Source organism: Cervus elaphus, chromosome 3 (assembly GCF_910594005.1).
Source record: "Cervus elaphus chromosome 3, mCerEla1.1, whole genome shotgun sequence".
Lineage (NCBI taxonomy): Eukaryota > Metazoa > Chordata > Mammalia > Artiodactyla > Cervidae > Cervus > Cervus elaphus.
This window is the reverse complement of record NC_057817.1, coordinates 52,329,806-52,352,947: the sequence shown is the minus strand read 5'-3', so window position 1 is coordinate 52,352,947 and position 23,142 is coordinate 52,329,806. Positions and strand designations below refer to the sequence as shown.

At 40.6% G+C, this 23,142-nt stretch overlaps 1 protein-coding gene across 5 annotated transcripts in view; it reads left to right on the top strand.

Moving 5' to 3' along the window:
• Positions 1–4,891: 4,891 nt before the first annotated feature.
• LOC122684422 overlaps positions 4,892–23,142 on the top strand; it is a 438,645-nt gene continuing 420,394 nt past the window's right edge. For 3 of the 5 annotated variants that reach the window (XM_043888555.1, XM_043888538.1, XM_043888548.1), the window contains exon 1: positions 4,895–5,060. The gene's annotated coding sequence lies outside the window, so the exon portion shown is untranslated. Of the gene's footprint in view, positions 5,061–23,142 lie in introns of all 5 variants that reach the window. The other 2 variants (XM_043888521.1, XM_043888531.1) reach the window with 2 other exon arrangements.

The following is a 23,142-nucleotide window of genomic DNA, read 5'->3' as shown; positions in this document are numbered from 1 at the left end:
GACCAGTATTGAGAGGACTTTATGAGGATTAGAGAAAATTCTATGCATGCCCTCATGTATCACAAACACACATATATGTAACTTAGATATATATGTAAACACATGTATATCTTAAGTTTTATGAGACCTGAAATCTAAAGCTTATACATGAAGATGCTTGTGAATTCATTTTCAAAATAAAACACTTTGATGTAATAGCAATTTTTTTTCCTTTTCTAAAAACAAAGAATTCCTTTTTTAATCTTAAAATCCCCAGCTTCCTTTTTAAATTTTTGAGCCAGATCAAGGGCTTGGAAATCAAATAAATGACAAGAACACACAATGCACAGATCTGCTCTGGAGGGAGCCTCGACCACCTTTGCATCCAAATGTTTGCAATTTTTCAGCCTTGCTTCATCTGTAAGTGATTCCATTTCAGAGACCAGGAAGAGAGAAGTTAAAGGTCAAGGAATCCAGTTCTCTAAGGTAGTTTGTAACAATCAGTAGAACACAGAAAGCTGAGTGAAGCCAATGGTCTTCTTGTCCTGGCTATGCGCACCATATGGAAATCAAAAGGCGCTGGGAGGGTGTAGGGAAGAAGCCAAAGAAAAATAAATTCAGTTCGAAATTGTAATGAGGAAGAAGAAAATGTAAGGCTGACAAATACCAATAATAATTTGCATCTGCACCCAGCTCAATGTTTTGAACCTTCCAACTATTTAAGCAAGGGTGTTTTTATGCCACTCTTCTACTGCTCTTTATTTATTTTTTTACTAAAGACCTCACTGATGTGAACATTCACCCATGGGGGATAATTTGTGGCAATCCTGGCAGCTTCATTTGCCTGAGTAACCCCACATCAAGGTTATGTTACTGTGCTGAGTTTATGAGACCACACTAGTGAGAAGGGGAAGGCTGTGGTGGGCTGTGTGCATGAAAATGGCAAAGTCCCAGCAGTCCTGAGTATCTGTGTATTTATTATATACATATATATATTTTTGTTGTTTGATCGTTCAGTCATGTCCGACTCTTTGCAACCCCATGGACTGCACCACGCCAGGCTTCCCTGCGCTTCACTGTCTCCTGAAGTTCACTCAAACTCACATCCACTGAGTCAGTGATGCCATCCAGCCATCTCATTCCCTGTTGCCCTCTTCTCCTGCCCTCAGTCTTTCCCAGCATCAGTCTTTTCCAGTGAATCGGTTCTCATCAGGTGGCCAAAGGACTGAAGCTGCTATTTCAGCATCAGTCCTTCCAATGACTATTCAAAGTTGATTTCCTTTAGGATTGACTGGTTTGATCTCCTTACAGTCCACGGGACTCTCAAGAGTCTTCTTCAGCACTGCAGTTTGAAAGCATCAAGTCTTTGATGCTCCGCCTCCTTTATGGTCCAGCTCTCACGTCTTTACGTGATCACTGGAAAAACCACACCTTTGACTGGATGGACCTTTGTCAGCCAAGTGCTGCCTCTGGTTTTTAATATGCTGTCTAGGTTGGTCATAGCTTTTCTTCTAAAGCAAGTGTCCTTTAATTTAAGGCTGCAGTCACTGTCTGCAGTGATTTTGGAGCCCGAGAGAATAGTCTGTCACGGTTTCCATTACACACACACACACACACAGACACATACACTTACATGAAATATAGTGTATTATATATATTAGATGTAAACATGAAATAAAGTAGTCTTTAAAGCATTGTTGTTAAATTTTCCAGGGCAAATATTCCTTTTCCAAAATATACCTTGCATAACACAGAAATGAGACATAATATATTTCATTCATTCATTTAGTGATTTTTGAGTACTTACTAGGAAAGTAACATGTTGTACTAGAGAAGTCACACTGAACAAGCAGGGACTTCACACAGCTGATAGTTTAGCAGAGAAAGGTGGAAATAATAAGAATGATAATAATAGAAATAACAATATTAATCATAATAAAGAATTAGAATCAACATTTTAGAATTATACCCAGGGTACCTAAATCCATCTAACCAGGGCAAGGATAGAAGACTTCGTTGAGAAAAATTTGTTTAAAAATTTTTTTTTGCTTTGAAAACTTGCAAATAGCCAAAGAATATGATCAAATTTATGCTTTGTAAGAGAATGAATTGATTCATTCTACCGTGGAGAATGAGTTGGATTTGGGGATGGAGGCACACAGGGTGAAGGTGGAACTTTTCCCAGTTCTTTGGGAGGAGTCTTGTAGAAGCTCTAATCCTTTCAAACAGGTGAAAACACATTAGGGAACTGGGAAATCCATCCCAGGACTGGATGCACACGTGGCAGCCTGCGTGTGAGAAGCAGGATGGTCGTCAGGCCCGGCTCATCCTGGGCCCGGGGAGAGACGTTGGTTCACTGGTAGGCAGGTCGATGGAGGAGGCCCTCCTCTCTGGGTGCCAAGAGGGCAAAGGGCCCATGTTCCCCTTCTCCTCCCTGCAGGCAGGGTGCCTGTCTCAACTTACCCATGTTTTGACTTGTGATCAGTTTAGACCTTCACTCGGCAAACAGAACTCTTATTCCATAGGAGATATTGCTATTCTGTTGTCTTGGCTCATGACTCCTAATTCTCTGAGCAGGTCTGTACTGTATTTTCACAGCTGTAGAAATTTTCCTTTCTAAAACCGACTTTCTAAATGAAGCCTCAAGAGTTATAAGATATGGACAAACTGCAATATACCTCAGAAAATCTTGAGAGTTATTTAAAATCAAAATCAAAACAAAACCCCTTTTTTTTAATTGAGTCAGAAGTCTAGAAGCTAATAAGTAAAATAATCTCACTAGTTATTCTCACCCCACCCCTAGTTCAAATCCACATGTGTCTTGTAAATTCTGCATTATGTTGTCATTGAACCTGATTAGACAACATGGGTTAACTGCAGATGAATTGCTGCAATGCAGGTGGGTGATACATCTTCTCGGAGACAAAGCTCATGCATGAGCAGACAGCTGTTGTGTGACTTCATGCCTGTGACTTCATGTGTGCATTGTGGAAAAAATAACAGAGAGGGAGCAGAAGGCCGCTTCATCCCAGGAATATCTGAGTCCTTCCAGCCAGAAGCTATCATTGAGCGAAATGAGTTGCTGCTAGTCTTAAAATGGTACAGAATTTGAATACTCTGAAATTCAACTCTCAACGTTAAGTCAGACTTAGGACTCATTGTTGAGAGTGTACCAAGTGCTTGAAAGGTTCTTGCTTTGCTGTAGAGTGTTTGATGATCTCTGATACTCAGAATCACAAAGAATTACACTCTAAGTAGTCACAGATGTCCTCGGAGAGGATGGTTCCTCATGCATACTGATATAGTTACGTTTGACTGTTTCATTTTCCTTTTGGCATGATATATACCATAGTAATCAAAATCCAAGCTCTAATTTTACTTGCTGTGTTTCCACATTTATTTTGTTGATGACTGATGATACATGATTTATGAATATGTGCACTTCTGTCTACATGTATGTGCTAGTATTTCCCTTCTTTAAAGTTTGAATGTTAAATTCTTTAGTAAAAGAGCTATTTTTAGCTGACTTGCATTCCACATATTTAGGGTAAAGTTTATTCCTTTTGATAATCATTTGCAATTCCAGAAGTAAGTTATAAAGCTTTTATGGAATAACATTTGAAATTATGAGAGTTTTGAAAATTCAATCCTTGGTGAGAATCTTTATCTGATATAGACTGAATAATTTTATTAAAAGCAGACTTCTACTTGAATCTGTAAATCTGTCTTATCATCTTCATATCTTAATTGACTTATTATTCTATGAAAAACTATCAGACGTCATTGTAATTTTTTGTCTTCAGTAGTCATTTGGGGCTTCCCAGGTTACTCTAGCTTCCCGGGTGGCGCTAGTGGTAAAGAACCCTCCTGCCAGTGTAGGGGACATAAGAGACGCGGGTTCGATCTGTGGGTTGGGAAGGTCCCCTGAAGGAGGGCATGGGAACCCACTCCAGTATTCTTGCCTAGAGAATTCCATGGACAGAGGAGGCTGGTGGGCTACAGTCCATGGGGTCACAAAGAGTCGGACATGACTAAAATGACTTAGCATGCACACACACAGTCATAATTTGGTTTTCTAATAGTAGACATAGTATATAGATTTTTTGACATGATCCTCAGACAGTACTTTTAGACAGTGCAATAGATGCCTTTGGAAACATAAGTGCATATCATTTTTTAAAAATATAAAAGCATTTGTAAAATGTACTAGGGACACGTTGAAAGCAATGCTACAGCAAATCCTTTTGCAAAGTAAAAGAATATTCATACCATGAATACTGACCACCTTTTATATTTGTTTTATCTTTCTGGATTCTTCTACTTTAGGATGTTCCTAAACAGGCTTGTTTTTCTCTGTGAAAGGATTAGAGGTAGAAGACTGTCCTCTCTCCAATCTAACTTCTTCAGTAGCATATTTTCCTCACTTCAACATCTGGTAAAGCAGCCTGCAGACAAGAAAGAATCTCCTGCAGGGAATGCAATTTTTGGCCTCCTTTGTAAAGAGGATTTGAAATAAAGCCAGGCCTGGTTATGAGCCACCTATCCATTTTAATATAACCTTTGCCGATTTTGCTTGGAGTCATCCTTGCAATCATTCGTAAATGAATTGCAATCTGCTGTGCTCTCTTTGTGGTTTCTGAGAGTCATTTCTCTGTCTTCTACACTCTCCCCTTACAACGATTTTCTCTGAGCCAGCCTGTCTAGCCCAGTCCTGCGTATAAATAGATCCAAGTTCGGATTTCTTGAGCACTAATGCCCTGCTATTGCTGGGTTATGTGAAACCCTTTCTTATGTTGAACACAAGAAGCCCATGATTATTGGTACCACAGATTCTCACATTCTTAATCAGTTCCACCTGGCCAATAAACAGTAAAGCCAGGACAGCTTCTCTTCTGTGTGGCTTTCCTACTTTATGGGTAATAAAGCTGTCCTCAGTGTGATTTAGGAGTCCCTTTGATGCCTGCTAGTTTACTGTATTGGTATTTCAGGGGTGTTGGCAGTCAGCGGTGAGACTGCACTCCTGGCATCTCAGAACTGTGGCAGTGAGCTCACCCGGCTAAATAGCGGGGGAAACACAGCTGGTAAGACATTTTCTCTTACTTAGATCCATCAGAGAAAAATTTAGAAATGATCTTGTTGAAACAAGCAAGGTCAAGGGTGGTTAGATTTCTTTCAAACATAGAGAAAGGAAATAAAGATGAGGAGGTGGGGAGAGAGAGCGGGGATGAAGACAAGGGACAAAGAAGGTGGAATGTAATTTTATGATCCCCGTGAAAATTCCAATTTTTTTTTTTTTTTTTTGCAACGGTTCTTTATTAAAATCATGGCTGGAAATCAAACTCCTTGTCTGCAAGTTAAAGAAATGAAACTGGACTAATTATTAGCTTTTCTGTATTGAATGGGCTAGTAAGTAAAAGTGCTGTCTGCAAATTTCAGGAGAGAGAGGAGTATTAGGAACATTCTTTCTCAGTCCCTTTCCAGCTTCAAGTTTGAGGTCTTTATCTTTCCAGTGCATGGTTTTGGTGATATGTTGATGTTTCATGGGGGGTCGGTTTTGTTTATGTTTTTATTTTTTTCTGACCAATTTGTTAAGATATTTGAAGTGGGGAAACTCAATGGTGCAGGAGGTTAACGCCTATCCAAATCAAAAGAGACAAGAAACTGGGGCGTCTGGAAACAGCGAATGCTTTGCAAACTTTCAGAGCTCTCATTGGTTTGCACTGTTTATTTTGAACTACTTCTTTTAACCATGCTAACCATTAACTTAAAAATTGGAACTCATTTGGACTTTGAAATAGTTTTGTTACGTAGTGCGCTTCTTTGTATTAGCATCACATACCCTTGTCTCTAACTGTTTGGGTCACTGCTTGAATGAAATAAATGTCACCAGCCTCATCATTACTGTCGTCATCATGTTTTAAAGATAAGTAATATTAATTGGCTCCTGTTTACAGAGCTTAGGAGAAAGTTCTGTAAGATACAAGAGAGAACTCTTTTGTGAGTGCCTAGTGCCGGAGAGTTCCTTATCAAATACGTGATAATTATTGGCAACATCTGTGTTTGCTTTTAAAGTTTTTTTTTTTTTTTGATGTGGGCCATTTTTAAAGTCTTTATTGAGTTTATTACAATATGGCTTCTGTTTCATATTTTTGATTTTCTGACTGCAAGGTATCTGGAATCTTATCTCCCCGACCAGGGATCGAACCTGTGCCCCCTGATTGGAAGACACAGTCTTAACCACTGGGCCACCAGGGACGTCCCATCTGTATATAAAGATCCACAGTTTCTCCTAAAGTATCCTCCCCCCAAATCAGTTAATGTACATTAATGAATATTTTTAAAATATTGCTATAGTTTTCTAAAACTCTCACCGTATAGATTTATTGATCCATATTGCAGATGGTGAAATAAGCCAAGACAGTGCAGTGTGTTAACAATGAGCAGGATCTGTGTGTGTGTGTAAGTGTGTGTGTGTGTGTGTGAATGTGTTTAAGACTATTTAACAAACATGTACTGAGCACCTATTATACAGGTGTTGGGTACTGTAAGAAGTGCCAGAACTATAAAACTAAATAAGACCTAGTCCCTATTCTTGAGAATTATGTAGTATGATGGGGTGATAGATTTTCAAATAAATAATTATAACTGAAAGTGGTAGTACTAAAGTAGACGCTGACTTTGCCTGAGGAGTTGAGAAAGGCTCCCCAAAGAGGTGCCTCTGGAACTGAGTTTTGAGTGACAAACTTGGGTTTGGTGAGAGCAGGACGGAGAAGAATATTTTGAAGGGAGAAGTCTGAAAAGGCATCAAGAAGGGAAGTACATGACCTGTCTGGGAAGAGCTGGAGTATGGAAAAAAGGGACAAGAATTAAGCAATGAAAGTTCTTTTCCCTGCCTAAGTTTTACTTATTAGTTGCTTTGACAAAAAGTTTATGAGGGAGCAGGTTGATGTCTGTGAAGAACATTCCAGAGATGTAGATAATTGGAAATATAGAATAAGAGTGAAAAATACAGCAATTTGAAACCAAAATGGTGGCGTCTCTAGCCAGTACTTCATGACCAGATATCAGATTCTTTCAGGATTATTGCAAGTGCTTTTATTAGTTCTTTATGCATTCATTCATAATTCACATTTCATCATTTAAAAGGCATTTGAAACAATAAAGATTTTGATAGCTTTATATATTTGACCAAAGTTAACAAAGTAATTTCTTACATTTATGTAAAGTCAACATTTCTAGTTGACTTTAGAGGAGAAAACAGTTTAAGCATTGAAACAATTGGATTTCAGTAAATCCTAAGTGTGAAGGGAAGCAGCTTTGTTTTGCCTTGGTTTTTGTCTACATGAGTTATGTGTGTGATACTCTGTGTCACGTGTTTCCCATGGAAAGAGATTTACTCACACAGTAATAAGTTGTTGTGTCATCCTAGCTGGAACTTGACAAAAGCCAGAGATGCTCAGTCGACTTGCTCCTTGCAGCAAGCCCACCTCTTTCACACTTGGGGCAGCCAAAGGGTGACATGGCAGAATATCGTTTGAAATGCTTGCATTTCTAAACTTAAAATAACATAGGGTAAGACTTTGACTTAGGAAGTGATGTGGGAAACAGCTGAGGAATACCTTACTGGACTATAACAAGTTTTTTTTTTTTTTTTTTCCCCCAGTGTAATTATAATTTCCTAAGGAAAATTTAAATATTTTAGCCTGTATTATATTATAGAAACTTGTTTATTAAAAAAAAAAAACCAGGATATTGTTTAGCCTTTAAAAAGAAGGAAATCTTCTTATATGATATAATACAGATGAACCTTGGGGACATTATACTACATGAGATAAGGTGGTCATGGAAAACCAATATTGCATGATTCCATCTATATGAGTTATCTAAAGTAGTCAAACTCATAAACAGAAAGTATAATGGTGGTTGCTAGACATCGGGGGGAAGCTGAAAATTGTTGTTCAGTAGTATAGAACTACTCTAGTAGTATAGAATTTCAGTTTGACAGGATGCAAAATTCTAAAGATCCTGTGAATATGTTAATAGTTTGCTGTACTGTATACTTAAAAATGGGGAAGATAGTAAGTTTTATGTCCATATGTTATTTACTATGATTTAAAAAAGTAACAAAGCAGCCAAAGGTATTCATTCTACATGAAGATTCACATTAAAAACAATATATATCATGATACATCTGTTTAAATCTTTGTAATGTAGTATGAACACATTTTTGACACTGGGCACATACATTTTTAATTTAAATCAGTTAAAATAACTGAAGATACAATGTGTAGGATTGTATAGGCTATGAAACTGTCTGCTTTAATTGATGTTTTCATTCTACAGGTGAGTTTTTTGCTACTTGTAGATGTTGTTCTACGATAGAGGCGTTGTTTCATGCATGTGAGCAGAAAACCATTTCCTTCCCCTGAAATCACACTTCGTTGTTGCTCTGTTTACTTCATACACAAGAAAGGCTCATCCTGCCTCCTTTGTGTTGCTGCTGATGGTATGAGAATACCTTGAGTGAGGAACTATTAATATATAACAATATACCTAATATTGTTGTACCTAAATAGACTCTTGGAGTCACAAACAGAATCTTGTGTGCACCAGGACCCAGGAGAAAGGAGCAGTGACCCCACAAGAAACTGACCTAGACTTGCCTGGGAGTGTCTAGGAGTCTCCAGTGGAGGTGTGGGTTGGCGGTGGCCTGCTGCAGTGTTGGGGCAGTGAGTGTAGCAGTGCATGCATGGGATCTTATCTTCATTTCCTCCACATAGTTTGGCCCCAGGTTCCTCCCAGCAGGGAGGGAACAGGTTCCACCCATCAACAGAAGATTGGATTAAAGATTTACTGACATGGCCCCGCCCATCAGAACAAGACCCAGTGTCCCCCTCAGTCAGTCTCTCCCATCAGGAAGCTTCCATAAGCCTCTTAGCCTTCCCCATCAGAGGGCAGACAGACTGAAAACTATGGGCCCAAAGATGGGCCAATAAAGGATAGAAATAGTACCTAACAGAAGCAAAAGATATTAAGAAGAGGTGGCAAGAATACACAGAAGAACGGTACAAAAAAGATCTTCATGACCCAGATAATCACCATGGTGTGATCACTCACCTAGAGCCAGACATCCTGGAATGTGAAGTCAAATGGGCCTTAGGAAGCATCACTAGGAACAAAGCTAGTGGAGGTGATGGAATTCCAGTTGAGCTTTTTCAAATCCTAACAGATGATGCTGTGAAAGTGCTGCACTCAGTATGCCAGCAAATTTGGAAAACTCAGCAGTGGCCACAGGACTGGAAAAGGTCAGTTTTCATTCCAAACCCAAAGAAAGGCAATGCCAAAGAATGCTCAAACTACCGCACAATTGCACTCATCTCACACGCTAGCAAAGTAATGCTCAAAATTCTCCAAGCCAGGCTTCAACAGTACATGAACCATGAACTTCCAGATGTTCAAGCCAGTTTTAGGAAAGGCAGAGGAACCAGAGATCAAATTGCCAACATCTGTTGGATTATTGGAAAAGCAAGCGAGTTCCAGAAAAACATCTATTTCTGCTTTATTGACTATGCCAAAGCCTTTGACTGTGTGAATCACCACAAACTGTGGAAATTTCTTAGAGATGGGAATACCAGACCCCCTGACCTGCCTCTTGAGAAATCTGTATGCAGGGAAGGAAGCAACTGTTAGAACTGGACATGGAACAACTGATTGGTTCCAAATCAGGAAAGGAGTATGTCAGCACTGTATATTGTCACCCTACTTATTTAGCTTATATGCAGAGCAGATCATGAGAAATGCTGGACTGGATGAAGCACAAGCTGGAATCAAGATTGTGAGGAGAAATATCAATAACCTCAGATATGCTGATGATAATCACCCTTATGGCAGAAAGTGAAGAAGAAATAAAGAGCCTCTTGGTGTAAGTGAAAGAGGAGAGTGAAAAAGTTGGATTAAAACTCACCATTCAGAAGACTAAGATCATGGCATTGGTCCCATCACCTCATGGCAAATAGATGGGGAAACAGTGGAAATAGTGACAGACTTTATTTTGGGGGGCTCCCAAATCACTTCGGGTGGTGGCTGCAGCCATGAAATTAAAAGACCCTTGCTCCTTGGAAAAAAAGTTATGACCAAGCTAGACAGCATATTAAAAAGTAGAGACATTACTTTGCCAACAAATTCCGTCTAGTCAAGGCTACGGTTTTTCCAGTGGTCATGTATGGATGTGAGAGTTGGACTGTAAAGAAAGCTGAGCACCGAAGAATCGATGCTTTTGAACTGTGGTGTTGGAGGAGACTCTTGAGAGCCCCCTGGACTGCAAGGAGATCCAACCAGTCCATCCTAAAGGAGATCAGTCCTGAATATTCATTGGAAGGACTGATGCAGAAGCTGAAGCTCTTATACTTTGGCCACCTGATGTGAAGAACTGACTCATTGGAAAAGACCCTGATGCTAGGAAAGATATAAGGCAGGAGGAAAAGTGGATGACAGAGGATGAGATGTTTGGATGGCATCACCGACTTAATAAACACGAGTTTGAATATTCAAACTCTGGGAGTTGATGATGGACAGGGAAGCTTGGCGTGCTGTGGTCCATGGGGTCGCAAAGAGTCGGACATGACTGAGCGACTGATCTGAACTGAACTGAACCCTAATATAATGACCCTCGGAGTCTGAGAATCTCTGGGGCTGTTCTTGAGCAGTGCTTCTTACTGAAGGATTTTAGTCAGAACCAGGAGGAACTCAGTGGACAGATGGTGATGAGACCATCCTGAAACACATTTCCTATTTTCGTTTGTTTCAGTTCAGACATTGGCTAGTTGCAACCAGAGTTGTAGTTGTGATTATATTTTCTGAGTCATGGGATTTTCTAAGCCTCTGGTAGCATCCCTTGGGTATGTGGAGGCGATGACCCGCTTCTGAAGTTATCAGTCATCCATTTCTAAGATTATTAGATTACCTAGATTCTCTGGTTAACCTCAGATACAAATATTACCAAAGCAGTTAGAAACCTCACCTTCCATTTGTTGATGTGTCCACTAGCAAATCATTAAGAGTTTTCACAGGAGTTTTAGTAAGGATACTGCTCTCTGCTTCTCTTCTTCCTCCTGTCATTTCACTTATCATCTTTTAACATACTGTATAATTTACTTATTTATTATGTTTTTATCTGTGTTCCCTCCACCCTTCTCCAGAATGGCAGAGATCTTTCTGTTGCTTTTGTTCCCTGATGCATCCCACGCATCTAGAACAGTGCCTGGCCTGAGTAGTTATCCTCTAAATATTTTCAAAATGAGATAGTCACAGATTTAAACCTCAAAAGGATTAAACAATGTATGCATTCCTTTGATTACGATTGCATACACCAGTGATGTCCAGATCTCTGCCTCTACCTCTTGTTAGAACTCCAGCTCAATCTTTCGGCTCTTGTAAACAATTACAGGGCTTCCCAGGTGGTGCAGTGGTAGAGTGCTTGCCAGTCCAGGAGGTGCAGAAGATGTGTCTTTGATCCCTGGGTCAGGAAGATCCCCTGGAGAAGGAAATGGCCAACCCACTCCAGTATTCTTGCCTGGAAAATTCCATGGACAGAGGACCCTGGCAGGCTACATACAGCCTATGGGGTCACAAAGAGTCAGACATGACTGAGCGCGCGCACACACACACACACACACACACACATACACACACACACACACACAGAGCCAGTTATTAAGCATTTCTGAAACTATTCTTGCAAGTGGTTGTTTATGTACATGCTCAGTCGCTTAGTTGTGTCTGACTCTTTGTGACCCTTAGGGGCTGTAGTGTGCCAGGCTCCTCTGTCCATGGGATTTCTCAAACAAGGATACTGGAATGCCTTGCCATTTCCTACTCCAGGGGATCTTCCCCACCCAGGGATCGAACCTGAGTCTCCTGCATTGGCGGGTGGGTTCCTTACCACTGTGCCACCTGGGAAGCACATAACAACTGACTGGTCCTCTAGAATTCAGATGTAGGGTTGTGTACTTAAGAGCAAGATCATGCTATCACACAGCTGTGGTTCAGTTGAAGCCTAGTCATTGTGTAACTTTGGCTAACTTGTTTAAATTCTCTTCAACTTAGTTCCTTCATCGGTAAAAGTGCTACCATAATATTTAATTATTGGAATGCCATGAAGTTTAAATGATCTTATTTTGCACACTTTAAGCTCTCAATGAGTGGTAGCTGCAATGAGAAGGAATAATTATTCTGGTAGTTAGAATGCCTTTATCACAACATTTCTTAAAGTACTTTGGTACACACATTTTAGTATGACCAGTGTTACCCTATGGAAAATCAGTATAGCGTTCGTTTTTCTCATATTTCCCCACTAGCAATATCAGGAAGGAATTGTCCAGAGTAAAAATATTACTGTTTATATGAATCAAGGTTCAGCTGGTCATTTCTTGCAAGCCATTAAGTGACTTACTTGAGAAAACCCCGTTAACTATGATTTCCTCTGGAAGAAATGGAAACGGTAGAGCATTTTCTTTTTCTACCATTTTTGTATTTCAGGCAAATTCTTAAATGCATTCACATTTCTTGAGTAGAATTCATGGTAAATAACCTATTTCCTGACACGTAGTTCTGATCATTTTAATCTCCCTGACTTGTTCTCAGAGTGAATTCTGAAGGCTTTACCGTCACTTGTGGGACCAGAGTATGAAGACTCTGAGCGCTTTGTGAGTTGATACAGAGGTTCTGGGCTGCAGGCCGCTGACTACTCTTCACCTGTCTCTTAAGGAACCTGTGAGGACTCAAGTACGAACTCTGGTCAGAGCTAGTCAGGGTGTGTATGGAAGTGACTCCTTTGGTGCTGTCAGTAGCTGCTGTGTGATTTTGGGCATATCATTTCCCCTTTTTGAATTATATGATGTTTAATGTCCATTTAAAAAATTATGTATTTATTATTAGTATATTTTTGCCTATCCTGTGTCTCCATTGCATCATGGGCTTTTCTCTAGTTGCAGCGAGCGGGAACTACTCAGCAGCTGTGGTCCCCGGGCATCTGGTTGCAGAGCCTGTCTTGTTGCGGAGCTTCTCTTGCCGGGCATGGGCTCTAGGGTGGGTGGGCTTCAGTAGCTGTCTCGTGAGGGCTCCGTAGTCATGGTTTCCAGGCTTTAGAGCACAGGTTCATTATCTGCGGTACTCTGCGGCATGTGGGATCTTCCCAGATCAGGGATAGAACCCTTGTCTCCTGCATCGGCAGGCTGACTCTTTACCACTGAGCCACCAGGGAAGCCCTAGTGTCCTTTTAAAGTAAAAAATGCTGTCCTATGGAGGTAGTGTTACTGCCTTTTTGAAAACTGAATTCTTTCACAATGATAATCTCTCATATGCAGGGGCTTTGATTCTAAACAGTCTGACAAAATGCATAATTTGATAAGCCCCTATTTACACATAAATTTGGAAAACTCAGCAGTGGCCACAGGACTGGAAAAGGTCAGTTTTCATTCCAATCCCTAAGAAAGGCAATCCCAAAGAATGCTCAAACTACCGCACAATTGCACTCATCTCACACGCTAGTAAAAAAATGCTCAAAATTCTCCAAGTCAGGCTTCAGCAATATGTGAACCGTGAACTTCCAGATGTTCAAGCTGGTTTTAGAAAAGGCAGAGGAACCAGAGATCAAATTGCCAGTATCCGCTGGATCATTGAAAAATCAAGAGAGTTCCAGAAAAACATCTATTTCTGCTTTATTGACTACGCCGAAGCCTTCGACTGTGTGAATCACAATAAACTGTGGAAAATTTTGAAAGAGATGGGAATACCAGACCACCTGACCTGTCTCTTGAGAAATCTGTATGCAGGTCAGGAAGCAACAGTTAGAACTGGACATGGAACAACAGACTGGTTCCAAATAGGAAAAGGAGTACGTCAAGGCTGTATATTGTCACCCTGCTTATTTAACATATGCAAAGTACATCATGAGAAACACTGGGCTGGATGAAGCAGAAGCTGGAATCAAGATTGCCAGGAGAAATATCAATAACCTCAGATATGCAGATGACACCACCCTTATGGCAGAAAGTGAAGAGGAACTGAAAAGCCTCCTGATGAAAGTGAAAGAGGAGAGTGAAATAGTTGGCTTAAAGCTCAACATTCAGAAAACTAAGATCATGGCATCTGGTCCCATCACCTCATGGGAAATAGATGGGGAGACAGTGGAAACAGTGCCAGACTATTTTTTTGGGCTCCAAAATCACTGCAGATGGTGATTGCAGCCATGAAATTAAAAGACTCTTACTCCTTGGAAGGAAAGTTATGACCAACCTAGACAGCATATTAAAAAGCAGAGACATTACTTTGCCAACAAAGGTCCGTCTGGTCAAGGCTATGGTTTTTCCAGTGGTCATGTATGGATGTGAGAGTTGAACTGTGAAGAAAGCTGAGTGCCGAAAAATTGATGCTTTTCAATTGTGGTGTTGGAGAAGACTCTTGAGAGTCCCTTGGACTGCAAGGAGATCCAACCAGTCCATCCTGAAGGAGATCAGTCCTGGGTGTTCATTGGAAGGACTGATGCTGAAGCTGAAACTCCAATACTTTGGCCACCTGATGCAAAGAACTGACTCATTGGAAAAGACCCTGATGCTGGAAGGGACTGGGGGCAGGAGGAGAAGGGGACGACAGAGGATGAGATGGCTGGATGGCATCACCGACTCGATGGGCGTGGGTTTGGGTAGACTCCGGGAGTCTGTGATGGACAGGGAGGCCTGGCGTGCTGCGATTCATGGGGTCGCAAAGAGTCGGACATGACTGAGCGACTGAACTGAACTGAACTGAACTGAACTGAAGATAAAAGATCTTCCCTGATAGCTCAGCTGGTAAAGAATCCGCCTGCAATGCAGGAGACCCTGGTTCCACTCCTGGGTCAGGAAGATCCACTGGAGAAGGGATAGGCTACCCACTCCAGTATTCTTGGGTTTCCTTGTGGCTCAGCTGGTAAAGACTCAGTCGCAATGCGGGAGACCTGGGTTTGATCCCTGGGTTGGGAAGATCCCCTGGAGAAGGGAAAGGCTACCCACTCCAGTATTCTAGCCTAGAGAATTCCATGGACTGTATGGTTCATGAGGTCACAAAGAGTAGGACTTGACTGTGCAACTTTCACTTTCAAGGTAAAAGGTGAGTGGAGTTTTTTAAACTTCAGTGACCTTTGATAAACTCCCCAAATTAAGAAGGAGATAGCCAGGGAACCATTTAATAAAAGCTGAGAAAAATTAGATCCTGGGATGGCATTTTCTCCATACTGTCCCCTTGAGCCGAATCTGATGTATTATGATCCTGGCTTCACTTTGTTCTTTCTCAGCTGTCCACTGTTTCAGGTTCATTTTGTTAATTAGGTATAACAGGCATGTGACTTAGGCCCTGAGTTTTTTTAAGGCCCTTTGAAAATATGTGAGGAATTCGGGAAACAAGTGAGGTTCTACAAAATCTTGAAAAAGAAAACCATAAAACTAACATTGATAAATGTTTAATTAAATGTCTGTAGGACATAATTAGTTGGCCTCATTAATTGTTAAAATTAGTGTTCATAAAATTTTCATGTTTGGAAACTATCTGCAGTTTAGATTTCCCTTTTTAAAAAGAATCCCTGAATATGCACGTTGCTTATAAAAATATAACAAATCATAAATTCACTGAAGTGCCTAGCCAAAGAATTCCAGAAGCAAAACTGTAAAAATCCTTCATGATTTTGTACTAACAAAAAATCATATTTACGTGTTCTGTGAGTATATTGTAGCATATTGTATAGTAAGTAGAATAATAATAATAACGAATGTTTATGGAATGTTTATGGAATGTTCATTATTTGCCAGATATTCTAAATGCTTGTCAATTATGTTTGTGCCATTTATTTTTTTCTTTCTCTCCCTCTGCTTGCATTCGTGCTTGCTAAGTCATTTCAGTTGTGTCTGACTCTTTGCGACCCTATGGACTGTAGTCCACCAGGCTGCTCCTTCTGTGGAATGCTCCGGGCAAGAATACTAGAGTGGGTTGCCATTTCCTTCTCTAGAAATTTTCCTTAAATTTGTCTGTTTTTCTCTCCACTGACACTGGTCCTGTCCCTCCCCTGCCCCCGCCACCCGCCCCCGAACTAGAATCTTACTGTCTCTTAACTAAATTACTGCGGAAGTCTGCTTGCATCCCCACACGTCCCCGACATTCAGTATCCAGTGGAAGCCTGTTTAAAACTCTTCAGTGTCTCCTGTTGCTTCAATAAAAGAGTATAAAATCCTGAATGTAACTTACAGATCTGCATCATTGTATAACCAGCCTTGTCCCAGGGCCCCTTTTTTATGCTCTGGTCAGAGATATTGGACATATCATGTGGCCTTCTACCTCGGGGATCAGGAGAGATGGCATGAGCTTCGCCCAGGAGATGTTGGGGCCTAGAAAAAGACCTGTATAAGACGTAGGTTACTATTAAGGAGAGGTTAGCAATTGGAGAGGGATGGAAGAAACACACATTTATTGAGACATGATGATGCATGCAAGTCCTGGCTAAGTGCTTTGCATACACAGTCTCATCAGATAATGCACAGAACAGTCTGTGAGGCCGCCATAATGATGGAGTGAATAAAAGAAGTTGACCCTACGAGAGGCTGAGTTGCCAGGACAGCACAGCTTGTGAATATCAGAATTGGGATTTGGAACTGGACTCCAAAGGTAATATTTTTTCCATTTGCTACACTACCTACCTTGTTATTTGACCACCTTTCTAACCCCAGGCTCTTTAAGATAGCGAGTACCTACCCAATAAATGTTGGGTGAATTGAATGCCAGGGTAAATCATCTCGAGCTTAAGGTCTTCTTTGAAGCAAACCACCCCACTTTGTCCTGGAAGTTGAGTTGGTTCTTGTGGAGGCTAAGGGACCCTTTCCCCACAGATCTACATTCACAACTGTATTCTGGAGATTTGAGACTATATTCATTGTTTACCATTACAGTTAACCTGACTTTCATATTTCTATATACACAGATTCTTTCAGCATGACTCCTTTGAAGCACGGTGTTCTCAAATGTGAAATTTAGCAATTTCCTGAGTATAATGGCACAGTATTTTTGTGACTTTTGAAAGTACCTGGATATGCTGTTCTGGTTTTTATTAGCACATACATATAAATATTTTAAAAAGTTCACTAGAGCGAGACAGGTGACCACTTGGAGGTTTGCCCGGAGGCTGCTTACAACTCACCACCAGATATTTCATGTCAAAAGCTCCTTCTCTTGGCCAAGGAGCAGATGAGCCTTTAGATGATCACCATGTGTGTGAGAGGTAGATGTCAGGCCTCCATCAGAATTCCTCAGGAGCTCATCCATAATTCCATCTTTCTTTGTTACTTTCCCTACTCTTGGTGTAAAAAATATCTGTTTAAAAGATGTTACAAAGGCTTGTGATATTTTAGATCAACTCTGAGTAAAATAAGACATAAGCGATGGCTTCAAACTGTCTTGCCGTTGTTTCCTGAACCTTTTTTATTTCCTAATTTTGGGCTACACTGAGAGACTTGAGGGGTCTTAGTTCTTCAACCAGGAATCGAACCTGCACCCTTGGCAGTGAAAGCATGGAGTCCTCGCCATCGGATTGCCAGGGAATTCCCTATTTCTTGAATCCTTAAAGCTATCAACTAAGAATGCTTATTGCACAAGCTACTACTTTTTAACCTCCCTATCAATACTTTTCATTACTTTTGTTTCCAACAAGTCACATTTGGCACATTTCTTGTATCTGATTAAATGAGAGGGAGAGGGGACTGCTCAGGATGGAAGCACACACGCATGGTGATCAGCCCCAGGCAATCTGCACTTCGCTCCTACGTCTTCCCCCTGCCCCCCCACCCCGATAACATTCATGCCCCCAGTCCTACTGTGTGTGGTATTTTCTCGGTGAGTGCCTGTTGTCGCAGGGAGCTGGGGGTGGAAGTCAGGAATTCAGACCTGGATGGAGTTCTTTTCCTGCAGCTCTCTGTGTGTGACCTCGACCAAGTTCTGTAACCTCCTCAATCTTACGATTTTCAGCCATCATTAGTGATCCTAACACTTTCTGTACTATTGCTGTAAAGAAGAAATTAAAGTGTGTGTATTAGTTTTGTTCAGTTCAGTTCAGTAACTCAGTCATGTCCGACTCTTTGCGACCCCATGCATCGCAGCACGCCAGGCCTCCCTGTCCATCACAGACTCCCGGAGTTTACTCAAACTCATGCCCATTGAGTCGGTGATGCCATCCAGCCATCTCATCCTCTGTCGTCCCCTTCTCCTCCTGCCCCCAATCCCTCCCAGCATCAGGGTCTTTTCCAATGAGTCAACTCTTCGCATGAGGTGGCCAAAGTATTGGAGTTTCAGGGCTTTCATAAAAAGTAACCATAAACTCGAGGGCTTAAAACAGCAGAAATCTATTCTCCCCCAGTTCTAGAGACTAGAAATCTGAAACCAAGGTGCTGGCAGGGCCGTACTCCCTCTGAACACTCTAGGAAAGAATCTTTTCTTGCCTCTTCTAGCTTCTGGTGGTTACCAGTCATCTTTGGCATGCCTTTGGTTACATAACATCAATCCCTGCCTGTCTCCACATGGCCTTCTTCCCTCGGTATCTGTGTGTCTCAGATCTTTCTCTCCTTATAAGGGCACTGGCCATTGGATTTTGAGCCAACTAGTCCAGCATGACCTCATCTTAACTTGAATGTATCTGTGAAGGCCCTATTTCCAGTTAAAGTCATGATCACATGTGCTGGGATTTAGAACTTCAACATAGCTTTTTTTGAGGGGGACATTGTTTAACCCACAACAGTACGCAAAATGTTTAGTACTCTGTGTATATGCACATTTAGTAGCCCAGTACATTTTCAATTTTAAATGTGTGAAAAAACACATCTAGCTACTGGGATGTTTCTTTTTGGTCCCATAGAAGCCATGTCTGTGAGCTTCAGTTTATTAATATTTTTTCTTACTTATATTCTCTGCTTTTGGAGAGTCATACATTCTTCCTTTTGAGACCCCAAAGATCATTTAGTACAACTACTCCATCCAGCTGATTTTGAAATTTATTCTACAGCAGGGGTCCCCAACCTATGAGCTCTAATGCCTGATGATCTGGGGTGGAGCTGATGTAATGATAACAGAAATAAAGTGGACAGTAAACGTAATACGCTTGAATCATCCCAAAACTATTCCCTTACCCCAATCCATGGAAAAATTGTCTTCCATCAAACAGGTCCCTGGTGCCAAAAAGTTTGGGGCCCATTGTAGAGCATCTTTCTCATGTTATTGTCTAGTCCCTTTTGTTATTGCTCCAGGACAGGAATCTAAGGACCATGCAAAGACCCTGTTTTACCTCCTGATTATCAGGAAGTTCTTCTACATCTTAAGTCAACTTCTATCTCCTTAGAGTTTAGTCACCATTCCTATAGGAGCAAGTCTAATTCCTCTTCCCTATCTTAGCTGTTCACATATTCCAGATCAAGAATCATATTTAATCCTTCAATTAAAAAAATAAATAAATTTTTAAAAAAGAAAATGAAAAGTCAAAAAAAAGGAAAAACCTTCCAAATCTGAGAATTATTAAAAAGTGAGAAAATCCCTTAATTGCAACAAGTTATCCACTGCACAGAAAGACTCTGTAGCAGAGAAAATTGGCAGTGTTCTGATGATCAGACTGAACAGCTAGAAGACTCCTATTCAAACTACTTTTCAAGTAATAAAGCTAATAATTTTTCTCACAGACTACTGCAATAACCGTATTTCTGTTTTGTTAAGATGTCTATTCTCTATTGGTCTAGTGGTTTCCCATACTTTGTTCAATTTAAGTCTGAATTTGGCAATAAGGAGTTTATGATCTGAGTCACAGTCAGCTCCCCGTCTTGTTTTTGCTGACTGTATAGAGCTTCTTCATCTTTGGCTGCAAAGAATATAATCAATCTGATTTCTGTATTGACCATCTGGTGATGTTCATGTGTAGACTCTTCTCTTGTGTTGTTTGGAAGAGGGTGTTTTCTATGACCAGTGCGTTCTCTTGGCAAAACTCTTTGAGCCTTTGCCCTGCTTCATTCTGCACTTCAAGGCCAGATTTGCCTGTTACTCCAGGTGTTTCTTGACTTCCTACTTTTGCATTCCAGTCCCCTTGAAGAAAGTAGGAAAACCACAAGACCATTCAGGTGGGACCTAAATCAAATCCCTTACGATTATACAGTGGAAGTGACAAATAGATTCAAGGGATTAGATCTGATAGATGGAGTGCCTGAAGAAATATGGAGGGAGGTTCGTAACATTGTACAGGAGGCAGTGATCAAGACCATCCCCAAGAAAAAGAAATGCAAAAAAGCAAAATGGGTGTCTGAGGAGGCCTTACAAATAGCTGTGAAAAGAAGAGAGGCAAAGGAGAAAAGGAAAGATATTCCTATTTGAGTGCGTAGTTCCAAAAAACAGCAAGGAGAGATAAGAAAGACTTACTCAGTGATCAATGCAAAGAAATAGAGGAAAACAATAGAATGGGAGAGACTAGAGATCTCTTCAAGAACATTAGAGATACCAAGGGAACATTTCATGCAAAGATGGGCACAATAAAGGACAGAAATGATATGGACCTGACAGAAGCAAAAGATATTACAGTGAGGTGGCAGGAATACACAGAACAACTATACAAAAAAGATCTTCATGACCCAGGTAATCATGATGGTGTGATCATTCACCTAGAACCAGACATCCTGGAATGTGAAGTCAAGTGGACCTTAGGAAGCATCACTACGAAAAAAGCTAGTAGAGGTGATGAAATTCCAGTTGAGCTATTTCAAATCCTAAAAGATGATGCTGTGAAAGTGCTGCACTCAATATGCCAGCACATTTGGAAAACTCAGCAGTGCCCACAGGACTGGAAAATGTCAGTTTTCATTCCAATCCCAAAGAAAGGCAATGCCAAAGAAAGCTTAAACTACTGCACAATTGCACTCATCTCACACGATAGTAAAGTAATGCTTAAAATTCTTGAAGCCAGGCTTCAGCAGTACATGAACCGTGAATTCCCAGATGTTCAATCCAGATTTAGAAAAGGCAGAGGAACCAGAGATCAAATTGCCAACAACTGTTGGATCACTGAAAAAGTAAGAGAGTTCAAGAAAAACATCTACTTTTGCTTTATTGACTATGCCAAAGTCTTTGACTGTGTGAATCACCTCAAATTGTGGAAACTTCTTCAAGAGATGGGAATACCAGACCCCCTGACCTGCCTCCTGAGAAATCTGTATGCAGGTCAGGAAGCAACAGTTAGAACTGGACATGGAACAACAGACTGGTTCCAAATCAGGAAAGGAGTACGTCAAGGCTGTATATTGTCACCCCACTTACTTACTTATATGCAGGGTACATCATGAGAAATGCTAGACTGGATGAAGCACAAACTGGAATCAAGATTGCCGGGAGAAATATCAATAACTTCAGATATGCAGATGACAGCACTTTTATGGCAGAAAGTGAAGAACTAAAGAGCCCCTTGATGAAAGTGAAAGAGGAGCGTGAAAAAGTTGCCTTAATGCTCAACATTCAGAAAACTAAGATCATGGCATCTGGTTCCATCACTTATGGCAAATAGATGGGGAAACAATGGAAACAGTGACTGACTTTATTTTCTTGGGCTCCCAAATCACTGCAGATGGTGAGTGCAGGCATGAAATTAAAAGATGTTTGCTCCTGGAAGAAAAGTTATGACCAACCTAGACAGCATAATAAAAAGCAGAGACATTACTTTGCCAACAAAGGTCTGTCTAGTCAAGGCTATGGTTTTCCCAGTTGTCATGTATGGATGTGTGAGTTGAACTATAAAGCTGAGCACCGAAGAACTGATGCTTTTGAACTGTGTTTTTGTGGAAGACTCTTGTGAGTCCCTTGGACTGCAAGGAGGTCCAACCAGTCCATCCTAAAGGAAATCAGTCCTGAATGTTCATTGGAAGGACTGATGCTGAAGCTGAAACTTCAATACTTTGGACACCTGATTTGGAAAGACGCTGTTGCTGGGAAAGATTGAAGGTAGGAGGAGAAGTGGATGACAGAGGATGAGATGGCTGGATGGCATCACTGACTCAATGGACATGAGTTTGAGTAAACCCCCGGGGTTGGTGATGGACAGGGAAGCCTGGCATGCTGCGGTCCGTGGGGTCACAAACAGTCGGACATGACTGAACAACTGAACTGAACTGTTCTCTATAATTGACTGAAAACGCACAGGCTTATTTTTGGTCTGCCAAAAATTTAATTATAATTTAATTTATATTAAATTTAATTTAATTATAAATAAAGTATGTGTTTTTGGAACCATAGTTTTCAAATTTTTTGTATCTTATTCCTTTTCTCCCTTTATTTTTTATGAATTGTCTTTCACCCTGTATTTTAAAGTTTTTAATACATTAAAAGTCACTAAGTGACATTAATCTTTGTTTTCGGTAGCTCATACCAGGCATAGTACCTTCATTCCTATCCTTTTGTTTGTCTTGTGTATCTATTTGATCAAGAACTGCATTATAAACATTTAGTTAAAAAATTAAAAAAAAAAAAAGAATCAGATTCTTCATGGTTTCCTACTCATCAACCCAGTGTCTTTATCTGGTCTTCTCTGACATGATTATCAGTTTCATCAATATTTTGGTCATGTTGTTACTAACACTTGTCAACTTGTCTATGACAAAGAGGATCATTTTCCTTGTGAGAACAGGTAGTGGAGTACACTCCCTTGCAGGTTTTTGTTCTGAACCATGGAGATGAAATGGGTTCTGGGTCTAATACCAAAGGAGACTAGATCTAAATCTGTGCCCCCAGGCTGAGCAGTGGGCCTGGGAAGGGGACCAGCGCCTGCCCAGTGACTCCAACAGAGTTTGTGGTTTGATCTGATCCTCAAATGGTGCAAACAAATGATACATAGTACCTTACATAAATCAATACTGACAGTTGTGAGCATTTTAACTCTTTAAAAATGGACAGTTACTATAAGCAAACTGTTTAGACACAGAGAGACTACATATCTCAAATGTTAAATAGAACAGTAGAACCTGTTTTCTGTCTTAACTGTGCATTTTTTGTTTGCTAATATCACCTCATAAGAAGTCATATTTCCAGTTATTGTTATTTTTTATCCACTTATTTATATCCACCATGTTTCTG